This window comes from Sciurus vulgaris, assembly GCF_902686455.1.
Source record: "Sciurus vulgaris genome assembly, chromosome: 7".
Taxonomy (NCBI): domain Eukaryota; kingdom Metazoa; phylum Chordata; class Mammalia; order Rodentia; family Sciuridae; genus Sciurus; species Sciurus vulgaris.
In genome coordinates this window covers 131,485,007-131,512,581 of record NC_136467.1, presented here as the reverse complement: position 1 = coordinate 131,512,581, position 27,575 = coordinate 131,485,007, and the positions used below count along the sequence as shown (strand labels likewise).

At 41.9% G+C, this 27,575-nt stretch overlaps 1 protein-coding gene and 1 pseudogene across 2 annotated transcripts in view; one reads left to right on the top strand and one right to left on the bottom strand.

The window, feature by feature from the left end:
- The window catches only part of LOC306665789 (uncharacterized protein), a gene marked incomplete at its 5' end in the record, with an annotated part of 729,076 nt that overhangs the window by 103,209 nt on the left and 598,292 nt on the right, over nucleotides 1-27,575 (top strand). The gene's annotated exons all lie outside the window — the stretch shown is intronic.
- On the bottom strand, nucleotides 24,268-27,521 carry LOC306666992 (PRELI domain-containing protein 1, mitochondrial-like; annotated as a pseudogene). The gene is made up of 2 exons: nucleotides 27,446-27,521; nucleotides 24,268-25,303 (listed from the first exon to the last, which is right to left on the bottom strand). The product of its transcript is annotated as a PRELI domain-containing protein 1, mitochondrial-like (transcript).

Sequence of the window (27,575 nt, the reverse complement as noted above, 5' to 3'; positions counted from 1 at the left end):
AGAAGCAGCACGGCCAGCTCCGGCCCGCCCTGCTGCCAGCTCCGGCCCACCTGCAGGTTGCTTCAGTGACCAGCACAGGGCACCAGGGACTTCCCCAAGCAGCCCAGCCCCCTCTGGAGGGAAGCACCTCTCTAGGCTAGCTTCTCGGGGCAAACCACCCAGTGAGAGCCTGTCTACACAGAGCCTGCCACAAGTCACCAAGCCAGAGGAGACCTCCGACCTGCAACCAGCCTCTGGGACCAGGGCTGGGCAACAAGAGACCTCTCCAGGTCTCTCTTCCTGGAACCAGTAGCAGGCTAGGGGCCGAATTCTTTGGAAGCAATACATTGTCAAGTTAATCCAAGACTTCTGGCTACTGAAGGCTGGGAGGTGATATACTGGAAATCTACAGGGACACTATAAGCCAATAGAGGAAATCTACAATATCACAGAGTCCCACTGATATCTGACCAATATGAGAAAACTAGGGAAGAAAATGTCCGAAACAAACCTAGATACTATATCAATAAAACCCAATGACAGGACAGCAGAAGAAATGTCCAAAAAGGGAGTTCAGAATGTACAAAATTAAAACAATCAGGGAAGCAAACGAGGAGAAGAAAGAACAAATGCAGGCATTAAATGAACACACCAATCAACAGTTAAGAGCAAATAAGGGAAGCAAAAGAACATTTCAATAAAGAGAGATAGAGATACTGAAAAACAAACAAACAAACAAACAAACAGAAATCCTTGAAATGAATGAAACAATAAACCAAGTTAAAAACTCCATAGAAAGCATAACCAATTGGATAGATCACCTGGAAGACAGAACCTCAGATATTGACAAAATATTTAATCTTGAAAACAAGGTTGACCAAACAGAAAAGATGGTAAGAAATCATGAACAGAATCTACAAGAATTATGGTATATCATGAAGAGGCCAAATTTAAGAATTATTGGGATTGAGGAAGGCTTAGAAAAACAAACCAAAGGAATGAACAATCTATTCAATGAAATAATATCAGAAAATTTCCCAAATCTGAAGAATGAAATGAAAAACCAAGTACAAGAGGCTTATAGGACTCCAAATATGCAAAATTACAATAGACCTACACCAAGGCACATTATTATGAAAATACCTAACATTCAAAATAAAGACAGAATTTTAAAGGCCACGAGAGAAAAGAATCAGATTACATTCAGGGGGAAACCAATAAGAATATCAGCAGATTTTTCAATCCAGACCCTAAAAACTAGAAGGGCCTGGAACAACATTTACCAAGCCCTGAAAGAAAATGGATGCCAACCAAGAATTTTATACCCAGCAAAACTTACTTTCAGATTTGACGATGAGATAAACAAAAGCTAAAGGAATTTACAAAAAGAAAGCCAGCATTACAGAACATTCTCAGCAAAATATTCCATGAGGAAGAGATGAAAAACAATGATGTAAATCAGCAACGGGAGGAACTAGCCTAAAGGAATAGCCAAATAATGGAGAAACCAAATCATGTCAAAAACCAAAAATGAGTCCAATGACTAGGAATACAAATCATATCACAATAATAACCGTGAATGTTAATGGCCTGAACTCATCAATCAAAAGACATAGACTGGCAGATTGGATTAAAAAGAAAAATCCAACAATATACTGCCTGCAAGAGACTCGTCTCATAGAAAGAGATACCAATAGACTAAAGGTGAAAGGATGGGAAAAAAAACATACCATGCACACGGACACAGCAAAAAAGCTGGAGTATCCATCCTCATATCAGATAATGTGGACTTCAAGCCAAAAATAGTCAGAAGGGATGAAGAAGGACATTCCACACTGCTTAAGCAAAGCATAAATCAGCAAGACATAACAATCATAAATATCTATGCCCCGAACATTGGCTCATCCATGTACGTCAAACAAATCCTTCTCAATTCCAGAAATCAAATAGACCACAACACAATAATACGAGGTGATGTTAACACACCTCTCTCACCACTGGATAGATCGTCCAAACAAAAATTGAATAAAGAAACCATAGATCTCAATAACACAATCAACATTTTAGACTTAACAGACTTATATAGAATATACCATCCAACAAAGAATGAATACACTTTCTTCTCAGCAGCACGTGGATTCTTCTCTAAAATAGACCATGTTTGATGCCACAAAGCTACTGTTAGCAAATACAAGAAGATAGAGATACTACCTTGTACTCTATCAGATCATAATGGACTGAAATTAGAAATAAATGACAGAATAAAAAACAGAAACTTCTGCAATACTTGGAGATTAAATAATACACTATTATATGATGAATGGATAACAGAAGACATCAGGAGGGAAATTAAAAAATTCTTAGAAGTAAATGAGAACAAAGAAACATCATGTCAAAATCTCTGGGACACTATGAAAGCAGTACTGAGAGGAATATTTATTTCATGAGGCGCATTCAACAAAAGAAGTAGAAATCAACAAATAAACGACTTAACATTACAGCTCAAAGCCCTAGAAAAAGAAGAGCAGACCAACACCAAAAGTAGTAGAAGACAGGAAATAATTAAAATCAGAGCCTAAGTCAACGAAATTGAAACAAAAGAAACAATCGGAAAAATTAACAAAATAAATAGTTGGTTCTTTGAAAAAATAAACAAATGTGATAAGCCCTTAGCCACGATAACAAAGAGAAAGAGGGACAAAACTCAAATTACTAAAATTCAGAATGAACAAGGAAATATCACATCAGACACGAGTGAAATACAAAACATAATTAGAAGCTATTTTGAAAATCTGTACTCCAACAAAACAGAAAACCTGGAAGACATCAACAAGTTTCTAGAGACATATGAATTGCCTGAACTGAACGAGGAGGACATACACAACTTAAATAAATCAATTTCAAGCAATGAAATAGAAGAGGTCATCAAAAGCCTACCAACAAAGAAAAGTCCGGGACCAGATGGGTTCTCAGCTGAGTTCTACAAAACCTTTAAAGAAGAGCTCATTCCAATACTTCTCAAAGTATTCCATAAAATAGAAGAGGAGGGAACCCTCACAAACTCATTCTATGAAGCCAATATCACCCTGATACCTAAACCAGACAGAGATACATCGAGGAAAGAAAATTTCAGACCAATATCCTTAATGAACATCGACACAAAAATTCTCAACAAAATTTTAGCAAATCGCATACAAAAATATATTAAAAAGATAGTGCACCACGATCAAGTGGTTTTTATCCCAGGGATGCAAGGTTGGTTCAACATCCGGAAATCAATAAATGTCATTCACCATATCAACAGACTAAAAGTTAAGAATCACATGATTATTTCAATAGATGCAGAAAAAGCATTCGATAAAATACAGCATCACTTCATGCGCAAAACACTAGAAAAAATTGGGGTAGTGGGATCATTCCTTAACATTGTGAAGGCCATCTACGCTAAGCCCATGGCCAATATCATTCTAAATGGTGAAAAACTGAAAGCATTCCCCCTAAAAACTGGAACAAGGCAGGGATGCCCTCTTTCACCACTTCTATTCAACATTGTTCCTGAGACTCTAGCCAGAGCAATTAGACAAACCAAAGAAATTAAAGGGATACGAATTGGAAAAGAAGAACTCAAACTATCCCTGTTCGCTGATGACATGATTATATATTTAGAGGAACCTGGAAATTCCACCAGAAAACTCTTAGAACTCATAAGTGAATTCAGTAAAGTAGCAGGTTACAAGATCAATGCTCATAAATCCAATGCATTTTTATATGTAAGTGATGAATCTTCAGAAAGAGAAATTAGGAAAATTACCCCATTCACAATAGCATCAAAAAAAATAAAATACTTGGGAATCAATCTCACAAAAGAGGTGAAAGGGCTCTACAATGAGAACTACAGAACACTAAAGAAAGAAATTAAAGAAAACCTTAGAAGATGGAAAGATCTCCCATGTTCATGGATAGGAAGAATTGATATTGTCAAAATGGCCATACTACCAAAAGTGCTATATAGATTCAATGCAATTCCAATTAAAACCCCAATGATGTACCTTACAGAAATAGAGCAAGCAATTATGAAATTCATCTGGAAGAATAAGAAACCCAGAATAGCTAAAGCAATTCTCAGTAGAAAGAGCGAAGCAGGGGGTATCGCAATACCAGATCTTCAACTCGATTACAAAGCAATAGTAACAAAAACGGCATGGTATTGGTACCAAAATAGACAGGTAGATCAATAGACAGGTAGAATAGAGGACACGGACACAAACCCAAATAAATACAATTTTCTCATACTAGACAAAGGGGCCAAAAATATGCAATGGAGAAAAGATAGCCTCTTCAACAATTTGTGCTGGGAAAACTGGAAATCCATATGCAACAGAATGAAATTAAACCCCTATCTCTCACCCTGCACAAAACTCAACTCACAATGGATCAAGGACCTCGAAATCAGACCAGAGACCCTGCATCTTATAGAAGAAAAAGTAGTTCCAAATCTTCAACTTCTTGGCTTAGGAGCAGACTTCCTCAATGGGACTCCCATAGCACAAGAAATAAAAGCAAGAATCAACAATTGGGATAGATTCAAACTAAAAAGCTTTCTCTCAGCAAAGAAAAGTATCAGTAATGTGAAGAGAGAGCCTACAGAGTGGGAGAATATCTTTGCCACTCATACTTCACATAGAGCGGAAATATTCCCAATCTATAAAGAACTCAAAAAACTCTACACCAAGAATACAAATAATCCAATCAACAAATGGGCTAAGGAAATGCATAGACACTTCACAGAAGAAGATCTACAAGCAATCAACAAACATACGAAAAAATGTTCAACATCTCTAGTAATAAGAGAAATGCAAATCAAAACCACCCTAAGATTCCATCTCACCCCAATTAGAATGGCGATTATCAAGAACATAAGCAACGATAGGTGTTGGTGAGGATGTGGGGCAAAAGGTACACTCATACATTGCTGGTAGGGTTGCAAACTAGTGCAGCCACTCTGGAAAGCAGTATGGAGATTCCTCAGAAAGCTTGGAATGGAACCACCATTTGACCCAGCTATCCCACTCCTTGGCCTATACCCAAAGGACTTAAAATCAGCATACTACGAGATACAGCCACATCAATGTTCATAGCTTCTCAATTCACAATAGCCAGATTGTGGAACCAACCTAGATGCCCTTCAATTGATGAATGGGTAAAGAAACTGTGGCATACAATGGAATATTACTCCGCCATGAGGAATGACAAAATTATGGTATTTGCAGGCAAATGGATGAAATTGGAGGATATCATGCTAAGTGAGATAAGCCAATCTCAAAAAACTAAAGGACGAATGATCTCGCTGATAAGTGGATGAGGACATATAAGGGGGGTAGGAGGGGTTAGTGTTAGGGTTAGGGTTAGGTTTAGGGTTAGAGATAAGGAGGGTAGTAAGAATGGAGGAAGAAAGGAATGTATAGAGGGAAAAGAGGGGTGGGAGGGGAGGGGGGAAGGGAAAAAAATAACAGAATGAATCAAACAACATTGCCCTATGTAAATTTATGATTTTTAATTAAAATAAAAATAAAATGCCCTGCTAAGTTCTGCCTCAGGACCTTTGATCATGCCAGTTCAGTGCCTAGAATGCAGTTCCTCACCTCACCCCCTTTCTCCCCCAGACCACCTCCCCTTTCCTGGCTCTCAGCTCTCAAAAGACCTTGAAGCCCAAGGTCATGATAAATGTGAATTGCAACAAATGCATGAAACAATTCACTGTGGCATCAATAAATATTCAAGTGTCCATGTGAAAACCTTTGCAATAAGTGAGTGAACCACACATTTCTCAATGCGCCTGTTGAATTCTGCACTTGAATGTCATCCCCGGGAGGGTAGGGGACAGTGGATGCTTCTGGGTTCCTGGGGGCCGGCTGTAGGGCTTGGCATTGAGACACTGCCCTGACTGAGACAGTCTTGCTGGATGAACAGAGGACGACGTCACGAAGGGCTGACTCAGCCATCAGGCTCGGTGAGCAGTGGGAAGTCAGGTGGCCCTGAGTTCTGAAGGTACGGCCAACAGGACTCTAGGTCCCCCTCCCTGCCCCTGTGGTGGGAATGGGTGGGTCAAGTGGTGTGGGATTCTTTCATACATTTATTCATTCATTCAACAGATATTGGGTACCCTACATCAGGCACTGTTCCAGGCCCCAGGGACACAGCACAGAACAAAACTGATCCCAATTCCTGGCCTCTGGGAGCGGGCTGTCCAGGGATCCCTGCAAATGCTAGACTCTCCAAGGCATTCGGACAAAGATGGGATCTGCAGGGGCCACTCCTGGGAGGCCTCTGACCCAGAGGTGAGACCGGAAGAAGACCCAGGGCCAGAGAAGGAAGAGGCCATTCTAGCTGGAGGAGACCAGTTGCTTAAAAGCTGCGGGGCTGAAGTAATGTGGCCCAGAGTCGAGGCTCATGCACATGAGTGAGTGTGGCCAGGGAGGGACCCCAGGGCCTGGCCTGTGCCAGGCAAGTGCTGTACCCCCGAGATACACTCCCAGCCCCAGCTGCACCTTTGAAACACTTGGCATCTTTGAAAGAAATGTTCCACATAAATAGTGGTTGACTTCAGCCGTTCTGAGAACCTGTGCGCAGGGCCGAGCTGCGGCCTGTGCTCAGGGGGGACACCGGTCTGTGTTTGGACTCAACTCCACCCTTCTGTGCTAAAACAAGGCAGGTCCTATCAATGCTGTCTTTTGGGGAGGATGACAACTGTCCTTTCAGAGCCAAACCCAGACAGCCACTAAAAATTAGGATTCCATCTTAGACCCACTCAATTTATGAGAAAGACAAGTTTATATGGTAATAAAATGGAGGAGAGAGGACTCCGTTCATGAGGAGGTATCAGAGGCATTTTGCAATTTATCCAGATATTGGCTCAGGCCCTGTTTTTTAAGGTATTGTTTCCTATTACAAAATGTAATACAGGCTCATCATAGAAAATGGAGAAATTCAGGGAAGCATAAGTATCTAGAAGGCTTGCTAAACCCCAGCACCCAGAGAACATTTGTGTAAATTTCCTTCCTGTCTTTTTTTCATGCAGACATAGAAAACTGTTTTACGTTCATTCCATCCCAAAACTTGGGCCCTGGCTTTCTTCACTCAACGGCTAAGAAAGTCTTCGTGTTAAACTGATTTCATTGATTCATGAATTAATTTTGCAGTACAGGGGGAATTATGCATGCTAGGCAAGAGCCTCTGTCCTATTTTAAAACTATTCCGTAAACACTCATTTTAAGTTTGTCGCCACTTTTACTGATTCCAAAAGAATAGACAGTCATTGCAGAAAGTTTGCAAAGTGGAAAAAAATTAGACACACGTAATCTGATTCACTAAAGAAAATCGTGAGTGACTTGTTCGTGTATGGCATGCCTGTCTTTTATGCCTGGGTGCATAAACATTTTTTTCCACATGTAAAGTTTCATATTTTTCACTCTTTCCCTTTTCCTGGCTGTATAGCATTTCATTCTAACCAGTCCTCTGTTGAAAATGATTTAGATCATTTCTGGTGTTTCAATACCAAGAATAATCAAATGAAAAACTTTCTGTGTACAGTGTTTTTTGCATTTCAAATTCTCCCTATGGAATGGAATCCTGAACAATCACAAAACAACCAACTCACACAAAAGAAGCTGACCTGGTAGCTCTGGGTGCTGTCATGGTATAGCTATTGTCGCTGTCAGGGAGGGTGGGGTGAGGCTACAGAACTAACAGCCCCAGCAGACTGTTTCTCAGTCTTGGTTCCATGATGGGTTAGCAAGAAAGCTGGAGGTCCCAGGTTGGTTTGGAACCAACCTTCCATGACTATGACAGGAAGTGCTCAGAAAGACTCAGCCTGCATGTGACAGCGTGGGGGTTTGATTATTTTTTGAGATGGGGGGGTCCTGCTTTGTTACCCAGGCTGGCCTCCAACTCTGAACTCAAGTAATCCTCCTCCCTCAGCCTCTGAGTAGCTGGAAGCACAGGCACCTGCCACCCTGCTTTGCTGCTGAACTGAACTGACATGTGTGGACACTGTCCCCAAGCCTTGGATGCTCCAGAGCTTCTGTTTGCCAACCCTGGTCTGCTCTGGCCCCATCTGCTCTCCATGCAGCACCAGTCCACCCCACACCCTGTGGATCTGACCCCTGCCTAGCTTTCTAGGCTCAGTCGGCTTGTTTGCCTCCCGCCTCCTCAGTCCCATTCACACAGGTTCTTCTGTTTCTGGAAGGGCCCTGGTCTCTCCTGCCTGCAGATGTTTGCACAAGCAGGGCTCCATCCACATGACAGTCAGTCACGTGGTCAGTCTTCCTGCAGATCGATGTGGAAATACGTCCTGCTTTCCCAAACACAAGCACACCCACCCCTCACTGGGACATCTTGTATTCCTGTTTAAAAATCTCAACACCCAGTATCTTTCCCTTCCACATCTGATCACTGCTAGTAATTTTATACTTGTGTGAGTATTTTGTTCAATCTGTCTCCCACCCCGCACTTGGGGGTAGAGCCTGGCTTTCTGGTTTCTCGCTGCATCCCCGCAACTTCCTGGAGACCCAATACTCCGCCGGTGCTCAAAAAACACACATGCAAAGCACCAGAACAGTTGCTGCTTCCTTCCCGAGCTTTCTGGCTTAGGATCCCAGCTGAGTCTCACAGAGGGTGCCGTGAGGCCATCCCGGCCTCCTCATCTGAGCTTTCTAAGATTCAAAATCTTCAGGGGTTTTCCCCCAAAGTCCTCATTCCTAATGAGTTCTAATTCTTGATTCGATGCTCTGCACAGGAAGATAGGACATGGTTGGGACCCGCACCTAGCATGCTGATCGTCAGCAGGAGAGCCAGTGACATGTGACCATCCCCATCATTAGGCTTCTCTCCAGCCTCATCTTCATTGTCTGATAAATGAAGCCAACAGTCCTTACTCTGCACACTTAGAGTAGGTAAGTGAGCAGGAGTTGGCAACGTAAGGAAGAATCACACCAAGAGATGGCAGACTTTAGAACCTGGTGGACTTGAGTTCAAGTCCCTCCACTGTCCCTTACCAGCTGAGTGAGCCGCACAGGGGAGTTTGTCCCTCTGTCTCAGGCTCAGTTTTCTTATCAGCGTAGTAAGAGTGTCTGAGAATCATCCTGTGTAAAGCATCAAATACACACAGCAAGGGCTTCAGAAATGTTGACATGTAAGACTGCATATTAAAATAAAAATTAGTGGGACCATAGTCTTGACCCTCCATCCGAGCTCGGACATTGTGGCAGGAGTTATAAGAGCTGTGTTGCATGGAGCTACTGCCTAGCCCCTCCCAGCTCCAGAAGTCACCCAGGTCAGACTGCCCTCATCTGTCACCCGTGTCCTTGGCACTGAGCACGTGTCTGCTCTGAATTTTGCACATCTTCTCCCAGCGACAATGCACCTGAGCTAAAGGAGTTGACATCAACTCCAACCATGTGTCAGTCACCATGCCTAGTGCTGGGGATATGGCAGTGACCCCACCATTGTGGAGGTCACAGATGACATCCTCACACTTGGGAAAAATCTGAGCTTCACAATGACCGATGGATTGATTTTAGGTCACTCTTTCCACCCTGCAACCCAAGGCATGGTTCACTGATTTTTGAAAAAAAATTAGGAGTGGTGGGAGGAAGATGGGGACTTGAATGCTAAAGTCCCCCCAATTTTACTCTCCCTCGGGAGCTTTAGCAAGCAGGAAAGAAAAAGGAAACTAGAATTTGGAGGAGATAGTGGGGTACGCTGGATAGAGGAGATGGAGTAGGTGCCTTTCCCACAATGCTGAGGGGTGAACGTGTGTGTGCGCACACACACACATACACACACACATGCACACACACCTCAATCATACCTCGGGAAGCAGAGTTAATGGGAGCTACATTGATTCAAAGATAACAATTAGGGAACAATTTTAATCCCTGCTGGGATTGAGACAGACAGTTTATTTTTAATTTGTATCCATAATAAAAAATCATGTTTAAAAGGGCTGGCAAATTGCATCTTTTGCTGAAAAATTAGATTTACACTGCCCACCTTCACCCCATCAGGAACACCATCCTCTCTCCTGCCTCCCGTCTCCTCCCCTGGCATGTCCCCAGCACAACTTGCCTCTGCTCAGAAGCCACAGACCCCATTTTAAACAGAGAGAGTCATTAATTGAAGGAGATGAGCAGACTTAGTTTGGCATCTACTATGTGCCGGGCACAAAGCTGAATGCATTTGTGGAGATTATTTCCTTTAACCCTCGTGCAGCCCTGCAAAGGCAGAATCCCACTGCCTCTCCCCTTATGGGGGCAGAAAGAGAAGCAAGGGTCCCAGTGAGGACCCGAGGTCCATGGGCAAGGCGAACCCATCAGATGGCCTTTGCTGATGGTGGGGACTCACCTGGTCCTTGACCCGTGCTCGTGGGTTCCAGTTCCCATCCACCCATTCCCATGCCCAGCCTGGAGTTTGGAGGAGAAGCAGGAGAATGGCGTCCCGGGTTCCACCCCTGCCACTTGGTCTATGGGTCTTTTTGTGGACACTGCTCAGTCATGCTGGTCCCAGCTCCATTCCCCACAAACGTCCTCCTAATGTCACCCCACACCACTCTCTGATTTGGGCAGCTGACCTACGGTGCTGTGTCCACCTCCCCACCTGGCCTTGGAGCTCCTCAAAGCCAGAGTCTGTCTTTGCTCTTTCCATGCCCAGCACGGAGCCTCAGGCCCCTCTCCTCCCTTCCTGGCTTCCTCTGTAGCCCAGCTGCCCTTCAACCAAAGAAGTGAAAGGATGAAGCGAACAAATCAGTAAGAAGAGCAGGAGATAAATTTGGTTCATAACAAATTCTGGCAATAATAATAATAGTTTCCAGTCACCGAGGGCTCCTAACAGGGCAATTGAAGCCTCACGCCATAAATGTGAGTTCCGCACCTATCTGGGTTCAAATCTCAGCTCTGCCACTGACCTACTGTGTGACCTTGCCAAGTTCCCAAAACCTTCTGGGCTTTAATGACCCCTCTGTAACAGTACTGTTGTGCAGAATGGGTAAAAATGCCTTCGTAGCCTGTGAGCCAGAGTCTGAGGAATGAATGAATGGAGGTTACTATTATTGCTGTTGTTACTATTAATGGCTACTAACTCAGCCTCCAGGATAATAGCAGTAAGTGCCTCTGTGGAAACAGTTACCAAACACTGTTCTGTAAGCAGGACCTCATTCATCTTTAAAGCAATTGGTTATCAAACCCTTGTACAAATCTTTCCAGTCTATGTGTGGCAAAGCTAGACAGTTTCCTTGACACCCAGACAGTGTAAAAGAATCAGAGTTCTTGTCCTGAGAGGGAGGGAGGGAGGGAGGGAGAGGGGGAAGGAAGAGAAGTGCTATTCGAAGAGGGGATTCAACAAAAGGATCCCCAGGTTCTCCAGGATTGGGTGCAGCTCACTGTTCTGATTTGGCTTCTGTTCTTGGTGCTGAAAAATCCAGTGCCCATCCTGAGTCCTCAGGGCCAGAGTGCCCTAGCATCTCTTAGAAGGCAGTGACTCTACCCACGGTCCCTGCCAACTAGTTAATTGGAACTCAAAGTGCTGGTTTTAGAACCTCACCAGGATCCCTGCCCCAACCACAGACCCAAGCCCTCCCCTGACCTCCACCCAGCACCGAGGAGTCTGCCTCAAATTCAACCCCGTAACAGTGTTCAGCCTGGCTTCTCTCATCCTCAGGCATAGGAGGTTATTCCTCCTGGAAGCAGAGCACAGAGCTGACTCCAGACTCTTCCAGGACAAGGTCAAAGTCTCCCTGCTCAGACCAGGGTGACCATGTCCCCGCCCAAAGTAGACATCTGCCCCATTGATCTGGTTGTAGGAACAGCAGGATCTCAGGACTTTGAGATCTAAAATGACCTTTCCAGCTCCATAAAGCCTCATTTTCCTTTACCAGAACACCAGGGTCAGGTTTAGAAGGCAAGAGACCAGGCTGGGCTTGTGTCTAGCCCAGGGTGTGAGTGAATGATGGCCAGGCAGGGAAGGACTGTAGGATGCACAGCTGTCTGGGGGCTTTGGAGACACCCAGGGTGGTGCTACTTACCCTCTTGGGCAGATGCACAGGGGTGGCCCGAGCTGTGTTTGGCTTATGATGAGGGACAAACCAGTCAGTCCTTTTCCCAGGCCACTTCCTTACCCAGTCACCTAAAATCTAATGGCCTTTCCCTCCTTCCTCAGCCCCGTCTTGGGGAGGAGCCATGGATCACCACCCCAGGGCACAGGTTTGTTTGAACCCTTCATTTAACTGCCAGGTTTGAGGTGAAACCCAGTCACACCAGAGCAATTCCGTATCACAACTCAGAAGCAAATGCTCCGAGACTTCTCACTCAGACTCTCTAGAAACGAGATGCAGATTCACACTTTGGAAAGTCAAACTTGGCCAGTCATGGCTGGATGGGGACGGAGGGGGCAGAGACTCATTGCCCATACAAAACACGAGAATAAATGTCGACAGATGACAAAACCAGAAGCCACCGACCACGTCCATGTTCTCAGCCATTTTTGAAGGAGAAAAAAAAAAAATAAATCTATATATTCCTCTTGAGCATCACAACAAATTGGCTTAAATAATCTGCAGCAATGTTTCTTGTCTCCTTGGCTAATCATGTTGGTAAACAGTTGATATTCCCCCTTCATGGCTGCTGCTGAGGTGGGGGACACAGAAGCAGATGGGGGCCAGGAAGGAGGAACATGTTCCATGATAGATGAGTGATCCTCAAATGCCTTTGATATCCTTGTTTAACTTCCTCGGAGACATGGAGAATTTTACTGGTCAGACAACTCCCCACTATGTGGCACAGACAAGAAACACTAATTAAAAATAATTGCCACCTCCTCCCCAGAATTAAGAGTGTGATGTTCAGATTCATTTTAAGAAAGATAATTTGATGCCAATAAATTACAATTATAAAAACTTCATTACATTCAAGAGCCATCTATCTACCATCATCCTAATTACGCATTGTAGGAATAATGAATGCTAATGATTTAATGTACAATTATTACCACCATTGAAAAATAAAATATAATAATCACCATCGTTATTGTTATCAATAATACAGATATTCTGGCAAGGAGAATCTCCACTTGAGGCTGAGACAAAATTTCATGGCTTTTTTTTTTTTTTTTGTCCCCAAATGGAAGTGGTCACTTCTCCCACCACCCCTGCCCCTCCCAGCTCCATCTTGACTAAGAAATCCACAGTGCAGAATGAAACAGCTCACTTCTCAGGAGGGTTCAGCCCACGACTCCTCTCCCCTTGCCAAGAGGCCACCTCTTAGGGGCTAGAAAGAAAAGAGAAAATGATTATTCTAACATGGAAACAGGATTGGGAACTGGTGGAGCTGACTCCAGTTCTTTCATGAAACCATTTGCCTCCTATGGCAAAGAGAAAATAGCCAAGATTTTTAGTGTGAATTTCTTGGAGGATGATGAATTGGAACTCTGGAGCCAGATAACCTGGGTTCGAGTCTTGGTTCAACCCCTTCCTCCCTGGGGACCTTGACCCAATCTTTGCACATTTCTATGCCTTGATATTTCTCCCTATGAAGTGGAGCTTAAAATAGCTCCTACCTCACAGCTTCATAAATTTAAGGACACTGATAAATGCACAGTGCTTGGGAGAGTACTGGTTCTTAGTACCTACTCCCAAACTAGAAACTAAGACCTTTTATGAGCTTGCCTTGCTCAGCCTCCCCAGTCTCCCACTTCCTGCTCTCCTGCTCTAGGTACATCCTTATTGAGCCTCAATGCTCAACTTGTTCTCCAAAGAAGGCCTGCAGAATCCCAGGTCCACAAGGAGCACCAATTGCCACCCAGTCAAGCCTGATTCCCCAGCCTCAGGAAGCCTTGACCTACTCCCAGGTGACAGGCAAGGTTCTGGGGTCTCTCCACAGCGCTTGTGCCGGGCTGTTCTGACCTCTGGTAATCTAACCTCTTGCTGACCTGGCTTGAGTTCCTTGTCTCTGTGCTTTGCGATTGTGTCTTCCCAGGTAAGCTGTAAGCCCTTCCACAGCGAGAATTACATCTCCCCACCTTCCTGTTCCCCCACCCCCACCCACACCCCCAAACACTAGAATTCACTAGAATTCTTTAGAATGTTTATTGTTTTAATTCTGATCCTACAAATAATGCATCTTTATTTTAGAACATAAAGACAAGCAGAGAGGAGGAACAAATAAGACCTGCATTCCCATGACCCAGAGTCACCGCTCAAGAGGTGCCTCGTTTTCCACTACAGGGAACCACTCGGATGGCTGTTCTTGCAGACCTGTCTGCCTCCTGACGGTCCCTGGGAGTCCTTCTGGGGTGCGCACGCACACAACCAGAGGGTCTGGGCCTTCCTAGCCTTCTGCTTTTCTGAGGTACGACTTACACACAGTAACCTGAACCAATTCTAAGTGCAAATCTATGCACTTTGGCAAGGGCACACGCCAGGGTGATCCCAAGACAGGAGGTCCCTGCTGTATGGAGCCCCAGACAACCAAGTTGTCCTGACCCCAGACAACCAAGTTCTGCTGTCTGTCCCCGAGGCTGCCCCTTTTCTAGAATGTCATATGAATGACACCACACCATCTCCCATCTTCTTTTCCCAAATTCTTTCTCATCAACGTTGTGCATGACTGGAGTCCTTCCTGCTTTGTCCTTGACTCTACTGTATGAATGTCGCTCACCGGTAGACATTTGACTTCTTGTTTGAGTTTCTGTTGAGTTGGAGGAGTTTTGTTTTGTTTTACATATTCTGGATACAAGTCCTGTCTCAGATTTTTTAAAAATATAAATTTTCCCAGTTTTCTGGCCTGCCTACTCTATTTGCTTTTGAAAAATAAGTTTCAATTTTAATCATCTCTCACTTATCAATCTTCATGTATACTTTGCTGTTTTATATCCTAAAAAATATTTGCTTGACCCAAGGCCACAGGAACTTTCTCTTATGTTTGTGCCTCATGGGCTTGATCTTCAGTACTAGAAAGAAAAAAGAAAAAGAAAGAAAAGGTAGAAAGACAGAGAGAGAGAAAGGAAGAAAGGAAGAAAGAAGGAAGGAAGAAAGGAAGGGGAGAGAGAAAGAAAGGAAGGAGAAAGAAATTTTTATAGATTTAATTCTTACATTTGTATATAATTTTCACCATAATAATTAGAGTGAAGCAATTGTCTGCCATATTAAATAATTTGGGGTTCCTTTTTTTGTAAGTGGTGTGAGTCAAGAGTTGAGGTTCTGCCATAGCTTAGAATGTAAGTGTCCCTCAAAGGACCATGTGTTAAAGGATTGGTCCCAACTTGGTGCCCTTAGGAGGTGGAGCCTAGTGGGAGATCTCAGGTCATTGGGGCATGTCCTCAAAGGTTACTGTGGGACCCCAGTTTCTTCTCTGTCTCTCACTTCCCAGCCATGGGGTGAGTGGTTTTGCTTCCCCACACATTCCTTCCATGATGTGTCACCACCAGAGGCCTAAAGCAATGGGGTCAACTGGCCATGTTCTCAAACCTCTAAAATTGTCAGCTAAAATCACCCTTTTTCTTTATAAGCTGATTGTTTGTTATAGTAACTGGAAACTGACTAAAACAGGCTCTCTTTTGCACATGATTATTTAATGGTTCAGCACTGTTTATTATAAGATCATTCTTTTTAATTCAGATATCTTTCAGAATATACATGCGTTATGATGCTTAATGTTGGCCTATAGGTTCTGTTTTATATGGGATCTTTATTATGATTTTTTTCATTCTTTTTTTCTTTCCATGTTTCATTTTGGGTACTTTCTATGTTTTTTTCTTTTGCTATGTCTAATCTGATGTTAATCTTGCCAGTATTTTTGTCTATTTTTGGTTAGTACTGGGAACTGAACCCACCAGTATGTTTTTTTAATTTCTGACATTGTGCTTCTCATCTCTGGAAGTTCTAGATCCATCCATAGAAGGGCATCTCGGTTGGCTCCATAGTTTATCTATCATGAATTGGGTTGCTATGAACATTGATGGGGTGGTATCACTGTACAATGCTGATTGTAAGTCCTTTGGGTATAAATCGAGGAGTGGGATAGCTGGGTCAAATGGTGGTTCCAAGTTTTCTTAGGAATCTCCATACTGCCTGCTTTCTAATGTCCCAAAATGTTGTTTTAGAATATTTTGCCTGGTTTTCCAGTTGTTCAAGGCAGGATAGTAAATCTGGTATTTGTTATGCTGCAGCTCAGTGTGAGTATTGCCAAGAATTTTGCTTAAAATAATAATATAGAGTCAGGGGGATTTTCTCTCCCATCTCCCCCCAAAAGTCTGATACTTTTAAACTACTTATCAATGAACATAAATTGAAAGGACCTTAAATAAACACCTGAAAGAGGAAGAAAGCATGACTCTAAATTAGGGAGAGATGCTCACCTGGGATTCGTGAGGCCCTGGGTTTAATCCTTAGTACTGCAAGTAAATTAAAATAAATTAAATTAATTAGGTGAGAGAAAGTGACACAATCAGGTTTGGAATTTAAGATAAAAATTGGGAGTCAAGCAGGTACTTGCCTACTCTGATGTCCCTTCTGGGAAATGCTCAAATTCTCAAATATAAAAATGCATAGTCTCGGGCTGGAACTGAAACCTACACAGCATTCAAACTCTGGGAATGGGACCCCAGTAGATTCTGCCTTTTCTACATGCCCCTCAATTGCTTCTGACAAATTGATGAACTTGATTGTAAATGAGGATCAGACACTTGGCAACACAATGAGTTAGTGGCGGGTCTGGGCTTGGAAACCAAGACTCTTGTCCCCCATCCACTCTGGCCTTCCACATCAGCCACCACTGGCATCTCTCCCTGACCATCAGAATCACCCAGCAGCTCTGAAAGGTTGACCTTCAGGACTTTCCTCCAGAAATTTAGATTGAATTGGCCTAAGGTAGGACTTTCTCAAGTTCCATAGGTGATTCCAATGTGAGCCAGAGACACAGCATAGCTGTAGCCTCGGACACCAGTAAATCTCAGAGCCCCAAAAGTGTATGTGTACATCATGTGGGTTGTGTCAGCTCGGGTACAACTTGCTTGTCACGAAAGGGAGATCGTGATCCATTTTCTCAGATAAAGGCAGTTCACAAAGGAGACCTTGCTTCATTTAAAACAGTATTTCTTTAACTTCACTGGGCAAAAAAAAAATCCCCTGGAGAGCTTGTTTGCATATTCCTAGCTCTATGGTAGAGCATGTGCCTAGCATAGATAGGCCCTGGGAATTGAACCCAGGGCCCCTTCACCAAAAAAAAGAAAGAAAGAAAAAGGAAATTCCTTGCTCTCAACCCCAGAGAGTCTGATTTGCATAGGGCTCTAGGTAAGGCTTGAGAATTTGCATTTCTAATAGGTTTCCAAGATCCTGATGCTGCTGGTCTGAGAATCATGCTTTGAGAATTACTGAGCTCTGGGAAAAGAAGGTGGGGAAAGGGCAGACCAGGATCTACCAGGGACTGGTGGGCTTGGGAAGTCATTCCCTGTCTACTGCTGGCCAATAAGGAAGGAATGCGACCTTTGAGATGCCTGGCAGGTGTTGCCACTGACTCTACCCCCAGCAATCTTCTGCCTTAAATCCTTATCTGCCCTTTCCAACAACACCCCCGCTCTAGGTGCCCATCTTTAGCACCCACAAAAGGTCTCACCAATCCCGGATCCCTTTGAGCAGAGGAGAAGAATAATAGTGTAGTACAACTGTGGCTCAGCCAAGAGGACAGGGGTTTGGTTCATCTCCTCTGCAGGATCTAGAAGTAGGCACTGGTGAGCACCCACACAGTGAGGGAGTCAGCAGAAGCTCACATGCTGGAAACGCTTTGGGATCAAGCTCTTTTTAAAAATGTTCAGCTCTGTTAAGCCTTCGGATCCAGAGGAATGCGAGCTGCTATTGTTATTATTATTATTATTATTATTATTATTCCCGAGTTACAGATGAGGAAACTGAGGTTCTGGGAGGTAGGGGCACTTGCCAGTGCTAGGGCAGAAACTGAGGTTAGAACTCAGGACTGTCCAAGAGCTACAAGCAGCCTTCCTCAAATTTATAAATATTCACCTACTTATGGGTGAATACAGAATGCAGGTACATTTGTGAATCAGATGACACTAATTGAAAGAGCACTGAATTGTTGCTCTGTGTAAGAAAGTCATACACCCCCCCCCCATAAAGATTGAACACAGAAAAATACAGTCCGACTACAGGTCTAGCAGCTGGCATAACAATATATGCTATAGAGTTTTAAAATATGTACAGCATATAATCTATTACTAAATGACCTAAGGCACTTGCATGAATGAAGTGTGCTGCCTCTCTCCTCTTCCCCAACCCCCAAAAATGCCCTAAAGGGATTCTCACTGGTCAAGCAAAGTCTCACACACAGGAATGAGATGAATCACCAAGTCTACCCAGAAGAGGTCTAGGTCTTATTCATTCTTCCTCATTTCCAGTGGAATCAGAAGGAACAAAGACTTGCCTTCTGCCACATTAGGAAGGGTGAGCATGCACTGAGTATTATAGTTCATTGAGTACAAAAGACTGCAAGAATGCTTGTCAGGTTTTCTCCCCTATGTTCAATGCAGCACCAAGAAAATTCTAGGCACTTGATAATGTCCCTGAGAACAAAAAAATCAGTATTCACCAAATTACCCCTCTTTGCTGTCAATTACTTCAGTAATTTTCTCCTTTTAAAACACAAATAGGGCATGACTTCAACATTAGCAAAATACCAAGACCACTCCAATGTACACTTGTTCTGCATTGGCATGTGGGCTGGCTAGTACAGTCCTGTGCCTTGGCCAGAGCCTGCTTCAACTCTCTTCTGCTATTTGAAAATGAGAGCCACAATGAGAAGGTGCAGCTCTGCACTATTCCCTCTTAGCTAGGGCAAAAATAAATGGCTCTAAAAGTCTATGTCTCTTCACTATAATTCAAAGGAATTATCACTTGGTAATATAGAGCCCCAGGTCCTTATCTTATTCATTAAGCACTTAGAAGTTCCACAACCTAAAAGATTCTCAGGAAATGTGTTCAACAGAGACTGAAGAGGACTGGGGATATAGCTCAGTGGTACAGCACTTGCCTAGCACACGTGAGGCCCTGAGGTTGATCCCCAGCACCACAGAAGAAGGAAAACAACTGACTGAAGGATTGTGTATACTAGGTAAATTCTATATTCCACACAGGAGGGTCTGAATAATTAAATTTCAATATACTCTCCCAGCACTTATGGAAGATGAAAAACACATCACTAGTTTTTTTCCATTCCAGGCAATCTGTTAAAGGAAACCAAAATTACTTGTAAACATATTCCAAGTTATCAGAAGGGTAAATTAAAAATATACTTGTGTGTTTTGGATACATTCTTTAAACCATTTGTCAGATTCTTGTTCTAGCATGATTCTTATGATTAGCCACATAATTTCAAGATTAAAATGAATCTTTATGTTCAAAGAGCGTGTTCAAATAAGTAACAAATATATATGACTCTTCAGCATTGATTACTCCTGCACATTTTCAAGAGAAATCTCAAAATCCAGGGTATGTCTGTAATTAATACTAGCAGCTGAGGAGAATGAAGTAGGAGAATCACAAGTTCAAAGTCAGCCTCAGCAACTTAGCAAGGCTCCAATCAACTTAAAAGTAAGACCCTGTCTCAAAATTAAAAAAGAAAAAAAGGGCTGGGGATATTGCTCAGTAATAAAGCACCCCTGGATTCAATCCCCAGTTTAAAAGGAAAAAAAAAAAAAAAAAAAAGAAGAAGAAGAAGAAAAAGAAAAGAAAAAAAAGTCAGTATGTTTTCATGTTCTTTGGGAAAAATTTATGTCCTTATTTTTCTTTTCTTAAAATAACCTTACTAGTCAGGTATGGTGGTGAAGACCTGTAATCCCAGCTGCTCAGGGTGCTGAGGCAGGAGGATCACAACCTGGGCAACAGCAAGGGGCTAAGCAACTCAGTGAGACCTGCTCTAAATAAAATACAAAATAGGGCTGGGGATGTGACTCAGTGGTTGAGTGCCCTGGGTTCAATTTTCAATACCCCCCACCCCCCAAAAAATAGCCTTATTAGTGAAAATACTCTCACATTACCTGGTATGATTATATTTTTCCAGGAAAGAATATAAGTCACACAGAATATACTAACTAGCCAACCCAACCACAGTGCCTTTAAAAACATAAATAAGTCATGACAGGATGTTCATAATAAGGGGGTGATCAATTTATTTCTGAAAAGATTTAAGAAAAAGTAAGTATAGTATCTTTGTCTTATCCTTCCTATCATGGAAGATTCATATCCATTTCTGAAAAGAGTTATATGCAAAGGTGTCTGAAGTTGGTGTTGGGGTGTGTGTGAGTGTGTGTGTGTAGGTACAAAAATCAAATTACAGCTTTAGAAAGACTGCAAACCTGTCTGAAACCAAAAATGCAGACTTAAGTTAAATCCCAGCAATGGGAGTAAAGAGAAGGGAACAATTATTGAAGTAACTGATACATTTTCTTTTCATTTATAAACACTTTTTATGATCATCATGACCAGCTGTAGCTGGAAAAAAGGAAAAGAAACTATGAACTAAATTTAAAGGACTTTTTCCCCCTAGTACTGAGGACTGAACCTAGGGGTACTTTACAACCTAGCTACATTCACAGTCCTCTTTTCTTTTTTCTTTTGAGATAGGGTCTAAGTCACTGAGGACCTCAGTTGCTACATGTGATCCTCCTGCCTCAGCCTCCTGAATCACTGAGATCACAGCGTGCGCCACCAAGACTGGCTGAAGGAATGTTTTTAACCTACCTTAAACACGGCACTCCCTCCCATGTTTCACCCTGAACCTGGCTGCACACACCCCACGCTCATCTCTTCCCTCTACTTGGTATGTGTCCCACATTCTCATGAAAGGTGAGTAAAGACTCTTTTCTAAACTTTCCTGCCTTTTGAGTTCAAACATTTTGTTGTACCTCCAAGATGTACTTATTACAGACTGCATTGAAAAATAGCTCAACTCTATCTATGCTTAAATTCTGTCACCACCAGTAGATCATGATCTAGTAAAGTCCATCACCATTCCAATACAATTCTTAAACTATAGAGATTGAAATTTTCATCATTTTTGTAGCCTATCAATGCACAAAGCAAATGCCAATAAATGAGTAATAAAAAAATATGAAGTTTTCATTCCAGAGATCCTCAAAAGAAAATAAAAAGCCACATATCCTAAAGGCCAGAGTCACCTGTCTACAACTAGATCTTGGGTTCCAGCCTACATATATACTTTGCTAGGAATCTGGAGAAGATCTGTATTTCCCAAAATGGTATGTGCTGGACACTGTTCTACATGAATGTTACAGATACTTAAGTAAAATGTGAAAGTCAGAAATAAAATAAAGTTAAAAATGGTTACATTACTGCAAAACTTTAATATTCTAATACACACTTTTAATTTCAAGATAAAATTCCAAAATGAAGCCTTTAATAAACTAAGGCAAGATCCTGGAGAGAGTTTGTAAAATACTTCAAAGAAGTCTTTGGTTTGGGTCACAATGTTACTGGGTACAATAGATTAACTTCTAAAAATGTTCTTACCTGATATGCTTTGCAGGTAGAAATTCATACTAGAGTGACAAAAAGAGCTCCCTATGTTTCAACTGATGTTTCTGTTTATCAGTCAAGTCAGCCTCAACAGTTGTTTCAGATTCTTCTTCAATTTCTTCTACAAATAAAATTCAAAGAATTCATTATTACTGTCTATTTGGATATTAAGACAGAATTTAAAAGATAGGTCCAATCAACATTTATTCAATATTCTCTTCAAACTAATCAATTTAAGATTTCCATATTAAATTTATCACTTTAATTACAACCATAAAATTAAGTTCTTTGGGCCTCAAAGAAGAGAAACTCCAATTTAAAAATAATAACCATGCTGGGGTGCAGTTCACTGGTAGAGTGCACATCTAGCATACATGAGGCCCAGGTTCAATTTCCAGCACAACAAAAAATAATTAAATTAAATTAAATAAAAATGAAAAATGGCAGAAGGAACACAAGCATTCATATCTCTTCATCCAATAAAACTACAGCAAGATGACAAAATGTATTAACATTTCAATGACAATGAAATCTGAAGCAGAGAAAAGAAAGAATTTCAACAAATAAAGTCAGCAAACTAATGGATTACAAAATCAACATACAAAAATCAATAGCTTTCCTATATACCAGTAATGAATCTGAGAAAAAAAAAAAAAAAAAAAGGAAAACAGTCCCATTCAAAAAAATAAAATACCTAGGAATAAATTTAACCAAGGCGGTGAAAGACCTCTACAATGAAAATTACAGAATATTAAAGAAGACCTTAGAAGATAGTAAGACCTCCCATGGTCATGGATAGGCAGAATTCATATTGTTAAAATGGACATACTACCAGAAGCAGTATACAGATTTGAAACAATCCCCATCAGGATACCAATGACATTCTTCACAGAACTAGAAAAATAAACAGTCCTAAAACTCATAAGAAATAATAGAAGACCCAGAATAGCCAAAGCAATTCTAAGCCAAAATAGTAATGCTGGAGGAAACACAATACCTGATTTCAAATTATATTACAGAGTTGTAGTAACAAAAATGTCATAGTACTGACATAAAAATATACACACAGCCTGATCTTACAAAATAGAAGACATATAGACAAATCCACATGATATGGTCATCTGATCATTAACAAAGGTGCCAAAAATATGTATTGGAAAAATGACAGCTTTTTTAACAAATAGTGCTTGGAAAACTGATTATCCATATGTAGAACATGAGACTAGACCCTTATCTCTCACTCTGCACAAAAATCAACTCAAAATGGATCAAGGTCCTCAGAATTAGACCAGAAACCATGCAATTCCTAGAAGAAAATGTAGGGTCAACACTTCAACAAATTGACATGGGCTACAACTTCCCATTGGGACCCCTAAAGCTCAGGAAATAATTTCAAGAGTTAATAAACGGGACAGCATCAAATTAAAAAGCTTCTGCACAGCAAAAGAAACCACTCAAAATGTGAAAAAAGAACCTACAGAATGGGAGAAAAAATTGGTAACTACTCTTCTGAGGATTAATATCTAGAATATATAAAAAACTGAAAAAAACTTAATACCAAAAAGCAATCCAATTAATAAATGGGTGAATGAAGTAAACAGACACTTCTCCAAAGAAGAAATACAAATGGCCCATAAATATATTAAAAAATGCTCAACATCATTAGCAATTAGGGAAATGCAAATCAAAACTACACTGAGATTTCATCACACTCCAGTCAGAAAGGTAGTCATCAAGAATACAAACAATAAGTGTTGGAAGTGACCAAGGGATAGGAGGCAGACAGTAAGGAGTGAATTATTGGGTAGCGATATTGGTAAAATTATATTGTTTTACTGTGTATGAATAGGTAACAAAAAAATTCCATCGTTATGTACAACTATAATGCACCAATAAAAATGTAGAAAAAATAATAAATGTTGTATGTGGAGGAAAATGATCACTTTTACACAGTTGTTGGGATTATAAATTAGTGAAACCACTATGGAAATCAGTATGGAGGTTCCTCAAAAGAGTAGGCAGGGAACCACCACATCGCCCATCTGTAAAAATACTCTGTATTTATCCTAAAGAATTAAAGTCATAACTGCAGCTATATGTGTATACCCATGTTCATAGCAGCATATTTGACAATAACCAAACTATGGAACCAGCCTAGGCAACCATCAATGGATGAATAAAGAAAAACATTAAAAAAAAAAAAAAAAAGAAAGAAAACATACATACACACAATGGAGTTTAATTCAGCCTTAAAGAAAAATGAAATTATGTCATTAGCAAGAAAATAGATGGAACTTGAGAACATTATGTTAAGCAAAGTAAGTCAAACAGAAGATCAAGAGTCATATGTTTTCTCCCATGTGAAAGTTAAAGAGAAAAAATAAGTGGGGGGAAATCAAAGGAAGAAAGTAGAGGAAAGGAAACAGGAAGATAGGGAGGGGCCAAGTGCTAGGGAGTGATATCGGCCAAATTACGTTGTTATATTGTGTGCATGTACACATATGTAACATATGTAACAACAAATCCTGCCATTATGTCCAACTATATTACACAAATTTAAAAAATGAAGAAAAAAATAAAAATAACTGGCAATATAGCTTATGATAAAATCACCTTGGGTTTGATTTCCAGTACAAAAAAAAAAATAATTTTTTTTGACTGAATTCAAACAAATATTTATTGAGTGCCTATATGTGCTAGATATTTTTCCAGGTATTTGGGACACATCAAAACAAAACAAAGAGCTCTGCCCTCTTGGAGCTTACAGTCTATTTTTGTCAAAATTTCACCTGCATACTGCTGGTGACCTTAAACAAGTCCCCACACCTTTGTACCACTTTGTGCCTGTCATCAGCTACCCAATGGGAGAATAAACTAGCTGGGCTCAGACATTTGTCTGGTGTACTGCAGATGCTGAACAAGACACCTTCCCCCAACCCACCACCCAGACAGCAGAGAGGGCTAGAAGTTGATTTTTAATAATAAAGTACAATGAAAGAGGGGTCAGAGGGAGCCCACAGGTGTCTAGTGGGCTGTGGCAGTTGCAGGGGCCCAGGCTGGCTACACAAACTGCTGCTGCTGCTGCTTGGTGGCAGCTTTGCTGGCAAGGTCCCTGGCCTTCTCTGTAGCTGCCAGGGCTGTCCCCTTTGCCTTCTCCTTGGCTTTCTTGGCTGTCTCAACAAGTGTTTTGGAAGGGGCCTCACCTTGCAGCTTGGCCAAGATGTATTCAAAACCCTTCATAGTCTTGGTCCCATTGCTTTTGAACTGGGTGAGACCAAATTCCTGTACAGCTCTAGAGACACGAAATAAACAAGAGGAGACCCAGGCTTCCCTACGGATTTTGATCCAGCCGCTGTTGTCAAAGATCACACGGTAAACACATCGTCCCTCCACCACCATCAGCCGGGCGTGGTTGATGTTCCAGGTGAAGGTGGTCATGGTCTGATTTTGTGGGTCCACAACAGAGTCTTCCAGGATGTACACCGAATGAGCAACGTTGGCAGGAAACAGTTGCTCTGCCCAGCGGGTCATCCTGTTAGTCTTGGTCTGGAGTCCCCCCAGACAGGAGCTTCTGGTCAGGGGTCACCTCCCGGTGTACTATGTCTTTTGTTAAGACATGTTTGCTATAGGGATTCGGGTACCGCTGCCAGAAGGCAGCAAACACTTGGTCCCAGGAACTTCGGAGCATGCTCTGTCCCAGGAAATACTCATCATCGACCTGGCCGGGGCGGGCTCAGCACCCGCGCAGCATCAGTGGTGCAGAGCGCTGGGGGCACACAGAGGCCGGGCTGGGGCTCAGGGTACGCCTGCCAGGATCACAACTCACTCACCACTGCGCCGCACCCAAGTCGCTGCTGCTGCCGCCATGAGGGATTGTACCCCAAAAAAGAATTTTGACCAACAAAAAGATGGGCCCTTGGAGGCAAAGTCAGGAAGAGTGCAAGTTCGAGACCAGCTCAGTAATTTAGTATGACCCTGTCTCAAAGTCAAAGTTAAGAGGTGAGGTGGGTGGCAACAGGAATGTAGCAGTGGTGAAGTGCCCATAGGTTCAATCCCCAGTCCTAAAAGAAAAAGAAAATGCAGAGCCAAGTGTGGTAGCACATGCCTATAATCCCAGCAACTCAGTAGGCTAAGGCAAGAGGAGCAAAAGTTTGAGGCCAGCCTCAGCAATTTGTCAAGACTATGTCTCAAAATAAAAAATAAAAAAGTGCTTGGGATATAGCTCAAGGGTAAAGCAACCCGGGGTTCAATTCCTAGTATAAAAAAAGGAACATGGAAAGCAGATCTAAAAAAAAAAAAAAAAAAAAAAAAAAAAAAGAAAAAGGCAAACACTGAGAACACGCCACCAAAAGGAAGGTGTAATAACCCATGTGCTTACCAGAGGGATGCCAACAGGAGGAAAGGCACAGAGACTCTTCTGACTCAGCCCTTGAAGATCTCAAATATTGAGATAAGAGAAGAGAGGTGAAGAACTTGAAAAGGGTTAAAAGCCTTTGTGTAACAGAATAATTGAAGACTAGAATACTATATTTTCAAAGAGAATAACCGGAAAGCAAGACAGGATAAAAAAGTTTCAAATTTGAAAACACAAATTAGAAGGATAATTTCTCCCAGAAAGTAGATAATCAGAGAAAAGCCGAAAGATAAAAATATTACGGGAACAAACCATGAAGGCCAACATCCCAGTAATAAAGGTTGCAGGAAGGAAAAAAAAAATAGAAAAAAAGATGTCTTTCACTCTTTCTGCAGGGAGAGAGGTAAAAGAAGAGACTAAGCAAGGGAAAAAAATTTTTAATGTACTTGTAAGTAGCAACACTGTATGCTAAGATGGCAGAGCAATGCTATCCCAAGAAGAAAAATAATTCTCACACTACAACTATTGACTGACTGCATAGTAATCAATCTATTTATCAAGCCTGATAATGGAGTAACAATATCTTTACTTTCAATTCAACCAGCATTCATTAGGTGCCACATCAAGCACTATTCAGGTGCGGGGGATACTCAGTGAACAAAACAGTTACAAGTAAGCAATTCTAAATACATGCCTTTGGGAAGCAGGGCTGGAAGAAAGGGACAAGAAAAATAGGAGACAAAGTTCTACAAGTTATCTTTTAATATCAGATTTAATAACTTCTTTAAAGAAAAAAAATCACCCAATATCATTTATAGACATGACTACAATTTAAGTTACATACTTTTAAAAAAGAGAATACCTATAAGGGCAGCCACTCCTGGCTGTGTATACACAGAAACAGTGGAAGCACAAGAACTCAAAAGCAGAAGGGGTGGGCTGGATCCTCGCCAGCAAGAAGAGCCCAAGGGCCAACCCAGACCACCTGGATGTGCCTTGGAAGCCTTGATTTTCAGACAAGAATGAATTCTACACACACAGCAAGATACTTCTGTTTCACACAATTATTTCAGGAACCAAGTCCATATAAGGGATTTTTATCAAATATGATCTACTAACTGTAGCAGTTCTTTTTTAATTACAGGAGAGCAAAAAGTGGGTAAGAAGTGGGTAAGTGTCCAATCTTTCCTACTTTCAAATTTTTATTTCTATCCTCTACCACTCCCACCCCACCCCAGGTGCTTCATATAGAAACCAAAGGCAATCTATGTCTAAGCTACATCCTGGCCTTTTTTATTATTTTTCTTTCTTCCTTTTTTTTTTTTTTTTGTATTTTATTTAGAGACACAGTCTCGCTGAGTTGCTTAGCCCCTCACCGTTGCCCAGGCTAGCTTTAAAGTTGTAATTCTCCTGTGTCAGCCTCTCCAGAAGCTAGGGTTACAGGTGTGCACCATAGCACCTGGTCCTACTTTCAAACTTTTAAAAAACTATAAATTGAAAATTGATTTTAAAAAACTCACCTAGGGAGTCGGCGTGGCGCTGGAGGAGGCGGAGGTGGCAGAGAAACAAGAGCCGCAGCAGCGGAGGTGGTGGCATTGGGGGCGGGGGGAGCCCGAGAGTGAGTGGCTGAGTGAGTTTCCCCCTATGAGG